Source organism: Balaenoptera acutorostrata, chromosome 9 (genome assembly GCF_949987535.1).
Source record: "Balaenoptera acutorostrata chromosome 9, mBalAcu1.1, whole genome shotgun sequence".
Taxonomy (NCBI): Eukaryota; Metazoa; Chordata; class Mammalia; order Artiodactyla; family Balaenopteridae; genus Balaenoptera; species Balaenoptera acutorostrata.
In genome coordinates, this window is record NC_080072.1 from 28,243,348 (window position 1) to 28,255,585 (window position 12,238).

At 34.8% G+C, this 12,238-nt stretch overlaps 1 protein-coding gene and 1 long non-coding RNA gene across 2 annotated transcripts in view; one reads left to right on the top strand and one right to left on the bottom strand.

The window, feature by feature from the left end:
• The window catches only part of DCDC1 (doublecortin domain containing 1), a 481,625-nt gene that overhangs the window by 376 nt on the left and 469,011 nt on the right, over nt 1-12,238 (top strand).
• LOC130708812 (uncharacterized) lies at nt 803-10,036 on the bottom strand. Its single transcript, XR_009009202.1, has 3 exons — nt 9,806-10,036; nt 8,682-8,809; nt 803-891 (listed from the first exon to the last, which is right to left on the bottom strand). It is a non-coding gene; the product is annotated as an uncharacterized LOC130708812 (long non-coding RNA).

A 12,238-nucleotide genomic window follows, 5' to 3' on the forward strand; every position in this document is an offset into this window, starting at 1 on the left:
CTGATTCCTCCCATCTCCCAAGACTTCCTTTGGAATGTTCTCATTCCAAAATTAAGAGAACTGAAACCTATACTGAGTAAAGTTTTTCAGTTTTTTTTTTTTAATTTTATTTATTTATTTATTTTTGGCTGTGTTGGGTCTTCGTTTCTGTGCAAGGGCTTTCTCTAGTTGCGGCGAGTGGGGGCCACTCTTCATCGCGGTGCGCGGGCCTCTCACTGTCGCGGCCGCTCTTGGTGCGGACCACAGGCTCCAGACGCGCAGGCTCAGTAGTTGTGGCTCACGGGCCCAGTTGCTCCGCGGCATGTGGGATCTTCCCAGACCAGGGCTCGAACCCATGTCCCCTGCATTGGTAGGCAGATTCTCAACCACTGCGCCAGCAGGGAAGCCCAGTTTTTCAGTTTTAATGTTTTTTTCTGGAAGAGATGTTCAACTTAGTTATTTCTTTTAGATTTTAGCAACCAACTTGAAAAATGAAAACTTTTCAAAATCCTTTCACACTTTTAGCAAGTCGTCCTGTTCCCAGGGTAGCCATGCTATCTTTCAAGCTCACAGAAAAAGCAGAATAAAACGCTCGCTTTGAGACTGTTGCTGGGCACTCCAAATGGGCACTTAAGTTTTTTTGTTAGCTTTTTCCTTCTTCCCTCTCCCTTTCATTTGTTCAGTTGTTCCCTTGTATTATCAAACCTCTGTGCTGCTTACCTTATATTGACTATTCTTTCCTGCATTGTACCTGGAGGTGAAAATTCATCTTAGTTCTCCGCAGCATGATATAAATCTCACTTGGAGATGTTAAGGTAGTTTTGTTGTTGTTACTGCTTAGATTTGCTTTCCTTCTTCTTCTTTTATCTTTCTTCTACCAAACTTCCGTTTGAGAAGCCGTCAAGACAAACCCTAAGCATATTGAAGAAGATATTTTGATATGGTCAATTATTTAACGATGGTGTGAACTATAAAGAATAACTGGATGATACAGGAAAGTTTAAAAATCTAAAGAGAAAAGTATAGTTTAGGTTCTTCATAGGATTTTGTCATGTTTAAGGGCAGACACAACGAGCATTATACTAAGTCAGAGGATCTGGTTTTCAGTCCTGGTTCTAACATACCTTCTGTGTGGCCCTAAGGATACCTAAAACGACAGATTTAAGTGTTCTTCTGAAAACCTTCCTATACAGTATTATCAGAATGGCACCCACTTGAATTTTTATAGCCCTCAAACTTCCCTTTTCCACTGCATAGTCCTCCTTTGTATAGATAGTTATGCTCAGGCCCTTCAGTTTTTATAGAAAGAGCACTTTATTTTCATTTATGAATCCATTAGTGTATTGTGTTATCTCTTTTATTCCTTTTTTATTTATTTATTTATTTATTTATTTATTTATTTATTTATTTATGGCTGTGTTGGGTCTTCGTTTCTGTGCAAGGGCTTTCTCTAGTTGCGGCAAGTGGGGGCCACTCCTCATCGCGGTGCACCGGCCTCTCACTGTCGCGGCCTCTCTTGTTGCGGAGCACAGGCTCCAGACGCGCAGGCTCAGTAGTTGTGGCTCACGGGCCTAGTTGCTCCGCGGCATGTGGGATCTTCCCAGACCAGGGCTCGAACCCGTGTCCCCTGTATTGGCAGGCAGATTCTCAACCACTGCGCCACCAGGGAAGCCCCTTTTATTCCTTTTTTGAACAAAATTCTGAAAACTCTAATCACACTACCTCAATTTTTTCAATTTACATTTATATATATATATATATATATATATATATATTTGAATATAGAAAGAGATACACATTTTTTGTCCCCACCAAATCCCAAATGTTCTTTCATTTCATATCAACATACTTTAGTTTGCATCCCTAAAGCATACTTTAGTTTGCAACTTTTTCTTTCATCTCCATAAAGTCATTATTCCACCAAAATTATCAATAATTCATTGATGTTATCCAAATCTAGTGCTTATTTATATTTCCCTAGTTGTCTCAGAAACGTCTTTTTATGGTTGATTTGCATGCGTCACGATCCAAAATCTACACATTGCAATTGGTTGTTCTGTCTCTTAAATACCTTTTAAGCTATAGCAGCCCCAATTCTTTACTACTACTACCTTGTTTTTTATTTCTTTTTCTGCCATTGGCTTATTGAAAAAACAGATCAGTTGTCCTACCATCTGAATTTATACCAGAATAAACTTGTCTATTTATACCAAAATAAACTTCTTTAAATACTTTAAACACTTTTTACATAAATCCTTGCTCATTAGTCTTCCTTCATTTTTTCATTTTTTAGAGCACTACTGTCCAATGCAAATACAGTGTAAGCCACAAATGCAAACCACACATGTGATTTTTTTTTTATAACATCTTTATTGGAGTATAATTGCTTTACAATGTTGTTAGTTTCTGCTGTATAACAAAGTGAATCAGCCATATGTATACATATATCCCCATATCCCCTCCCTCTTGCCTCTCCCTCCCACCCTCCCTATCCCACCCCTCTAGGTGGTCACAAACCACTGAGCTGATCTCCCTGTGCTATGTGGCTGCTTCCCACTAGCTATCCATTTTACATTGGGTAGTGTATACATGTCAGTGCTACTCTCTCACTTCATCCCAGCTTACCCTTCCCTCTCCTCGTGTCCTCAAATCCATTCTCTATGTCTGCATCTTTATTCCTGTCCTACCCCTAGGTTCATCAGAACCATTTTTTTTTTTTAGATTCCATATATATGTGTTAGCATACGGTATTTGTTTTTCTCTTTCTGACTTACTTCACTCTGTATGACAGTCTCTAGGTCCATCCACCTCACTACAAATAACTCAATTTCGTTTATTTATATGACTGAGTAATATTCCATTGTATATATGTGCCACATCTTCTTTATCCATTCATCTATCGATGGACACTTAGGTTGCTTCCATGTCCTGGCTATTGTAAATAGAGCTGTAATGAACATTGCGGTACATGTCTCTTTTTGAATTATGGTCTTCTCAGGGTATATGCCCAGTAGTGGGATTGCTGGGTCGTATGGTAGTTCTATTTTTAGTTTTTTAAGGACCCTCCATACTGTTCTCCATAGTGGCTCTATCAATTTACATTCCCACCAACAGAACAAGAGGGTTCCCTTTTCACCACACCCTCTCCAGCATATATTGTTTGTAGATTTTTTGATGATGGCCATTCTGACTGGTGTGAAGTGGTACCTCATTGTAGTTTTGATTTGCATTTCTCTAATGATTAGTGATGTTGAGTGTCCTTTCATGTGTTTGTTGGCAATCTGTATATCTTCCTTGGAGAAATGTCTGTTTAGGTCTTCTGCCCATTTTTAGATTGGGTTGTTTGTTTTTTTGATATTGAGCTCATGAGCTGCTTGTATATTTTGGAGATGAATGCTTTGTCAGTTGCTTCATTTGCAAATATTTTCTCCCATTCTGAGGGTTGCCTTTTCGTCTTGTTTATTGTTTCCTTTGCTGTGCAAAAGCTTTTAAGTTTCATTAGGTCCCATTTTTTTATTTTTTTTTTATTTCCATTTCTCTAGGAGGTGGGTCAAAAAGGATCTTGATGTGATTTATGTCATAGAGTGTTCTGCCTATGTTTTCTTCTAAGAGTTTTATAGTGTCTGGCCTTACATTTAATCCATTTCACACATGTGATTTTAAATTTCCCAGTAGCTACATTAGGAAAATAAAAAGAAACAAGTGAAATGGATTTTAATGATTTATTTATTTAACCCAATATATCCAGAGTATGATCATTTCAAAATGTAATCAGTATAAAAATTATTGAGATACTTTACATTCTTTTTTCATACTGAAGTCTTAAAAAGCCGGTGTGTATTTTACCTGTACAGCTCACCTCAATTTGGACTAGCTACGTTTCAAGTGCTCAATAGCCACATCTAACTAGTGACTATCAAACAGGGCAGGTCTAGAAGATAAAGTCCTACCTCCTTAACCCAATATTCCTCCCCAATGTGATCCTACTTTTCCAGTCTCATCACCTATTACCTCTGTACATGAAACAATTAAACAATTTGGATATTTTCTTGGTACTTCATAATTTTGTTCAGATGGTTTGATGGTTCCTCTTGCTTATAACACCATAGCTCTTTTCTTCCTCCTATCAGTTTTATTCCTCCTTTAAGACCTATCTGTTCCATCAAGTCTTTTATGGTGGCCCAGTCCTTAGAAATTACTTCCTCCTCTCAACTTTCATAGCAGTCCTGGGTGTACTCCACATTTGTACTCATCCTAAACCACAGGGTATTGTTACACACTTTCAGATGTATGTTCTAATTTCCAAATCGGATTGTAAACTCTCTGAGGGCAGGAACACCTCTCAGAGAAACTAAGCACCTGCTTTGTTGCCGCATTCTCTGGAATTCTAATGATGTGTGTCTACAGTAGTTTTGTTTCTCACTATTTTAAGAAGGTAATTTATTCATTTTATGTAAAACAAATATAGCATAAATATAAACTATGTTAGCATAATGGTTATGAGCATGAATTCTGGGGTCAGACTGCATAGGTTTGAATCCAGATTCTGCCTTGTACTGGTTAAATGAACACTTGAAGTTAATTAATCTCTGTGCCTTAGTTTCTTCCTCTATAAAATAGAGATAATAGGTTTGTTGTGAGGATTCATAGGTTTGTTGTGAGGATTAAATGAGATAATAGTGTCTTCATAGGTTTGTTGTGAGGATTAAATGAGATAATAGTGTCTGAAAGTAAGTACTCAGTGAAGATTAGCTATTGTTATTATTAATAATGAAATATTTATTGCTCAGTTTTGATATATTAGAACATTAAGAATTCATAACAGTATTTTAGGAGTTTCCAAACAGAGCAAATGAAAGCCACAAACAATTGAATTGGAAAAATGAAACCAAACCCAAATGTTTGTTGAACTGTAGTTTGCCAGATGCATTAGAAGCATGGGCAGAAACCTCTTAATTCCTGTGTCATCAGCGTCTAACATAAACAAAGAAGGCATACATCAACTATTTGATTTCAAGATGATTCATCAAGTACTATATCTAGAGTTAGATATAGATGTAGATGTAAATATAGTTATATAGATATAGCAGAGGTTTGAGACCATTTGTTGTAGTGATAGCAATCACATTCTTATTCAATTTATCACTTTAGTACTTGCCTACACATAAACTTACTAATGTCCACTGTACATTAACAAATTCTTACCTTGAGATCATATTAGTAAATTGTGCTTCTTATTGATGGATATTTGCCATATATACAGCATACTGCTGTTAAATATTTCTTAGCCTAGGATTATACTGATATTTACTTAGCTCTTTCTACTGGTTTCATTACCAACTCTTCTTTAATTTCCTTGATCTTATTATCTCTGAATTTTTAGGATTTTTATATCAGTGAACTAAGCTATATTTATTTTTAAGTACCACAGAATATTATGGTTATATACTGAAATTAGATGATTGCCCCTAGAGCAACTTAGAGTCTATTGGCTAGTGATGAGATTTAAAAAAAAACAAAAACAAAACCACAATGACATAGTACATATATAGCCTTCATTCACTTATTCATTCACTCAACAAATATTTATTGTCTACTAGGTGTCCCACACTGTTACAAGAAACACAAGACAGAGTTGGCTGTAGCCCTCTCAAAAATCTTAAAGTTTATCTGGGTAGACAGACAAGCAACTGAAATAACTGTGCCAAGTGCTATGCCAGAGGAAATATAGGTTATTTAACTGCCGCAGTTAATAACTTGCAGTTATGCGAATAGAATAAGGCAGATTACTTGAATGATTGAAATCCTTGTATCAAAATGAGGCTAATCCAGGAAGATACATGGAAGTGCTAAATTTTAAATAATGCTGTGACAGAGAGGAGAGATGAATGACTAGAATTAGAGAAATTTCCTTTTTTTTCTTTTTTCTTTTTTTTTGGCCAATTACCATAAAGGTTTAGACAGTATTGAGAATCAGCTCTAATGAACGATCCTATCTCATCTTTCGGAAGTGGTTTTTCATTTTTGCATTTTTTCCTTTCTCTGATTGTCTTCACTTCATCTATTCTCTCTCTTGTCTTTGAGCAGTAATCATCAGTGAACATTCATTGAGTTTAAGCAAGGCAGTGCACTAAGCAGGGGAGACAAAGAGGTAAATCCTTTTCCCTGTCGCCACACCTGTTGCTGTGTTTTTCTTGTGTGCTTAACTTCACTTGTGTCAGTGTTCTTTCAAGCTGGTTTTGGACTTCTTAAAAGTCTTTATCTTATCTGAATTTTTTGTGTCTGTCTTCCTAGCTTCTTCACATCTGATGTTTTAATCGTTCCATGAACCTTTAAAGACACTGAATATAATCCATCTTCTGTTTCTCTTTAGTAATCATAATAAATACCAACTTATTATTTCCCCATTCACTTCTTTACCCCTTTCTCATTGTCTGATGACCACTCTGAAACCTTGTAATGATCTCTTCAAACCATGCAGTGATATGCATTTATATGCTCTATTTTTTAAAGCCTCCCCTCTTCTACATTTTAGTTTTTTAAACCTGAACTTTTTTAAGTTTATTTTTGTCTGTAATTGACTCACAGAAGAAAGGTTAATTTGAATGATCAAGGGGTGTTAATTTGTGGGTTAAAATGTGTTAAACAGTTGATATGAAGCCTGTTTAAGTCAATTAAAGAGTATAATGAAGCTGTTTCTAGAGTGTTACCGAACCTTTTGAAGTCAACTTGGAATTCACTCCTGTGTATCAACCAAGGCACCTGGCTAAACATACCATTGCACTTAGGTTTTTAAATTTGTTTATATTCCAATAGATACAAATAGGTTTACATACTTAGAAAAAGTTTGACTTTGTTAAGATTCTTACGTTTTGGTATAGGAAATAAATTCATGATTTAATTCATTAGCAAAGTGAAAAACATAATTAGTAACACTGTTATCTTTGTTACTCTCGTATTTTTTTCTAAAATAAAGTGCGACTGAACTCTGTAACCAACAAAACATTTCTGCGTTTTTTGTTCGTTTTTAAAACTAGATTAGTGTCATTATCATTGAATTTTTTTTAATACTAAGTACCTCATATAGAAAGGGACCATAAAAAGACATGTAAAATTTGGTATACTCATTTAAAGAAATGATTTGTTTTCCCCTTCAAAATTATTTGAAGTAATATTATGAAACATTTTAGTGTTGGTAATATCTTTAAAACTTTCAAAATAGTTAATGTTATTATGCAGAGTTTAATGTTATTATGCTCAATTTCAATAGTCGAATATAATTTTGGGGTAATGATAGGTATATTTAAGATGAGTGAAGCATTGCAACTTCAACAGTTCAGATCCACAGAGATATGAGGGTAGAAATCAAATTTTAGAATACATTCTTCCCTTAGCATCAGGGTTACTATGGTAGTATTTTTTATTACTTGTGTCAGTTTACTAGTAATAAACATATTCAGCATTTCAGCTTCTTCTTGCAACCATTCAGTTTAATTATTTAGAGAGTGAAGAAAAACCACTCTTACATGCTAAAGGGATTTCTGCAATGACGGATTAGATGCCAAAATAATGAAACCACACGACTTAAAAAATATACTGAAGAATAGATGTTTTCTGATGAATTTCCACAAAAATATCATATTTTAAAAATATTTTAAGCAACTTATAATATTACTTTTTAATCTACTGTAGAAGCACTATGAGTATAGTCTTTTGTAGCTCATTAGCTATTTCTTTAATGAGTTTTTTTGCGTGATAGTTAAAGTAACAGACGAATGACAGATTGTTTGCCTTTAATGATTTCCCTGTTTCAAGCCCATTACAGAGCAATTAGAAATCTGACAGCATTTTCACTCTGCATTACTGATCATCTAAAGTGATGAGGAATGAGAGGTGATGAATATTAATTGTATATTTTCATATGATTATCATAAATTATTACCTTGTCTGATGTGCTGCAGGTGAAGTGGGAGCATAAGAGAAAGACAGTCAGATACATTAATTTGAAAGACTATATGACTTTTTAAAATCTTTGTAGTGTAAATTCTGATCTGCAGTGTTAGTCTCTATGAATATGAAATTAATTCTTTTTAACTTCTAGCTATATTTGGGGTAACTTAACTTTTCTTATTTCAGTGCAAGAAAAGGTAAAATTATTTCATAGTACAATGTACATACATGTATTTAAGTTCAGAATGTTAAGAATCTAATTTAGAAAATGAGATAGTGAATTTTGTTGATATACATATATACAATATTCAGACGTATCATTACAGAGGAGAAAGATATACTTAGAAATAGATCTTATGTTAGTCTTAGGTTAAAGTCAGGTAATCCTGCAAAAGAGGAAGTAAGATAAGAAAGTGTAACCAGATGTAAAAGATTTTTCTGGGTTCTCTGTAACAGTTCTTTTAGTCTTAGTCTACTGTATATCCTGTTTCCCCAGTTTCTTGCTTCAGGTAGATAAGCCTAAGCCTGTCACTAGGACTCAAGTGCTGTTGTTACATGGTTCTCAGCCTTGAAAAAGTAGCAAAGGTTGGTCCAGAAACTAGATAATAGTCTTTGGTACAGGAAAAATTGGCAAGCTTAAAGCATTTGAGATGATTAGAAATGTATTTGGATCAATTTTACCAAAGTAAATTAATTTATATTTTGATATCTCTCTAATTATAGGTATTAGTTGATAATCAGTAAATACTTACTGAATTGAGATGACTTTCATTGCAGTAATGAGGCCATGTCTTGCTTCAGTCTTGTCTTTTGGACCTTTTTGCTGCGGTTTGCTCTGTGGCATACCATCCCTCAGAGAGCCATGCCATCCTGGATCCATCTTTATTTATGAAGGTCATAGTCCATATGATAATATGATTATAAATCAATAAAAATGGACTTTTTGCATGCTTCTTAGAAATCATTCTCCTTACTTTATATTCAATTTTATATATCTCCATTTTATATATATTAAAAGTGAAACTACCAGGCCTTCATGAATGAACTTTTTCTGTTCTGGAAAGTTGAGGAGAGCCACGTGAAATTCATTACATGTTTACTCAGGGAAAAGTAAGATATCATAATGGTAAAAGCAAATTATCAGTAAAAACTGTTGAGATCCTAGTGTTTGGTAGCCCAATTTAATAATATTTTTACTGGCTAGGTTTTTCATTTATATTATTCTTTGTGTCTTATGCCCTCCCAAGATTTTGTTCCACAAGGACCTCCTTCATCCACAGAGCAGGTCCAACTAGCACATTTTACAGAATCAGAATGGTAATTCCTATTGCCCTCAACTCCTTTCTGCTGATATTCTTTATCTTCTTTTAGTCCAGACTTTAAGTTGATCCTTTGTACAGCCCAATTCTCCTTTTCCACTTCTAACATACCACCAACCAACATAATTACTTGACTTTTGGCTAAAGTCCTCACTTCTTCCTTTAGAGGAATTGGTTTAGAAGTTTTACATATTTTTGCTGTGACAGAGAATAGCTACCCATACCTGAGTTTATAGTAAACTGGGCTGTCAAACCATGGTATTGTTAGCAAATCAACAGCTGAGGAAACAAACACTCCTAAATTGTAAACTGTAAATAGCTGGTTACTTGCCCTCATTTCCTTCTGGGTTCCCCAGTACAAGTAATGTCCTCTTAACCTTGGGAACGTCTCCAATTGATTGTTTCCAGAGTATTTAGGCTTAGAAAGATAGTTAAGATCAAACAAACAATTCAGTGACCAAATTTTTTTCTTTCTAAGGTATTTGTATTATTACTTTAAATAGTAACAGAGGTTGGGAAAATAGGGATGTTAATTACATAATGAGAACAACACTTACCCTCATCCAATAAGCAGCTCAGTTCAAGATAGTGTTGGCTCTTGTCTGATTAGATTCTTGTCTAATACAGACCAAACGTTTAACTTCCTTCCCAGCTGGGACCTCTTTCCTCCATAGTTGTGCTTCTAACCCGGCTGTGTACTTAGCCGGCTGGTCACATGACACAGAGACCTCTCTCCTTGAAAACTGGGCTCCTTTCTCCACTCCATACACTTCTTTACACTGTCTCCATTTGCTAACCAAACAGCAGCTATTCTTTACACTTTTCAAGTTTCAAGTGTTTTTACTTATATTTAAACACCACTCTGTTACTCATCATTTACTCTAGTCATAGAGGATCCTTTTAAGTCATTCACAAAGAATTCCCTCTTTCCCTCTCAAAATTCCTACCTAAAATGGGTTTATGTCTTGTACCAGTACAGTACCACTTAACTGAAGCAGCAAGTCATTTAAGATCCCTAGGGAAAAGAAAGGTCAACAAGTTGTAAAGAGAACTAAGGAAAAAATTTCTTATTAATTTCAGAAATGTCAGGGATCTGATATGATAGAGCTAAAACATAAATGAGTCCAAGATTCCTGACTAGTCATTAGTAAAGACATTGACTCAGTTCTGAAACAGGCCCTCAAGAGAGAGGAGATATGTCAACATCCATTGGCTTAGCGTTGAAGACAGTTTTTGAATTATTTTATTCCTAAACCATTTTCCCCTACGCTAGATTAGAAAATAGAATAAAAAAGCTTACAATACTTAAATAGATTACACTGTTCGCTTCTTACTTTATAATATGATCTGTCATTCTATCAGAAAAAGATACTAAGTTCATCTGGCATATCTGGCTTTTCAGATACTGTGTTGGTTGTTTTCCAATATTTTATGCCCTTCTAGGTGTTACTAATTGATTGTTTAATTTGTTATTGAATGTTTCCAGGTTAAACTAAGCTGTCTAATTACCAAAATCATTTCCCCTTGTTTTAGAGATGGGTATGATTTCCCTTTTCCAGTCTCCAGGGACATTTTCCCATCCCTTGAAGATGGTGAAAGCAAAAGGAAATAGTTAAAAGTATTGAGAGGGAAGGGGAATAAAAAGATGATATTCTTTCTTCCCATTGCAGTAGTCACATCATCCATGTGACTTATTCTAATCTGATAGTCAGAAATATTTGAGTAATATTTTAATTCATTCTTTGAACTTCTTAAAGTTTAAATTTACTATCTCCCCAGGAAACAAACGGATTTCTCTTTAATAAAAGTAAATTGGATCATGCACATGTGTGATGAGGAAGTTACTCTTGCAGGCTAGTTCAGTCAATCCTTAACCATTATAGTGTATGGTTTCTTTATCAAGGAGTTAACACAAGGTGAGCCCCAGAGTACACTGTACTATCACCTCATATTTGACACCCTGCCTAGAAGGTGATCTTTTAAAATTTTTAAGTTCTCCGGGAGAATGGTACATAATAGTTGTTATTGAAACAAAATGGAAGTACAAATTTTACGTAATCAGATTTGAAGGATTTGTTTCCCACTAATAGTTGAGCAGCTTTCCCATTTTGGTTGGTTTAACAATACCTTTCAGTAGATTTCAAACTTCACATCATGGCTGATAGAACCACTTCTCTCTCCCCCGCTCTAGAAAATGTATCCTAATCCCTCTTAAACTTGAAGTATAAAATTCAGAACACTGTATCAGTATGCTTCTGTGTCTTCTAGGGTACCTGTAAACCAGAGATTGTATTTTAATAAAGGGAAAGGAGAAAGAAAAGAACTCCTTAAACTCCAATTTAGCACACTGGCACAAAGATTTTCGGATCATTTATTCAAGTAGTTAGCTCAAGGGTTAGCATTAACTTTGGGGGCTTCTTTGTGATCAACAGGGCTTTCAGTTTTCCATGGTCAAGTGCTCCATTTAATGCATGTGAATAATAAACTTAAGCAAAGTAAAAGGGAATTTCATGCTTGGGAGGTAAAGAAGTTTATGCAATTTTACCCTTACCTAAAGAACTGACCATTAAAGTAATATAGAAGGAAAAGAGTTTTTTTCCTGCCTTCATTTTGGAAATCTGATTTAAAAACCTTAAGATTTCCCATATAGCTTTTAAAAACTTTTTTGAGCCTGCTCCATTGCTACGTGATAACCTTTTATTTCTAAAGAATTAGATGTTTCTCTCTCTAAAAGGGGAGCTAAAGCAAGAGTTGAATTTTTTTACCTATAAAATATGCATAGTTATGAAAAAGGTGTATACATTTGAAAAATTGCATGTATTTTTATGCTCCTATTTACTTGTTACTATGGCAACCACCACACTGCCTAGTATTTATGTTGTCTAAGATTCAGAGAACCTTTTCAAAAAAATAAATATGCCAGAACCATGTATTGGTTTACTTTGGTGTTTAGAAAAATGTTTATTCTACTGCATATTTTTGAAGAAAAA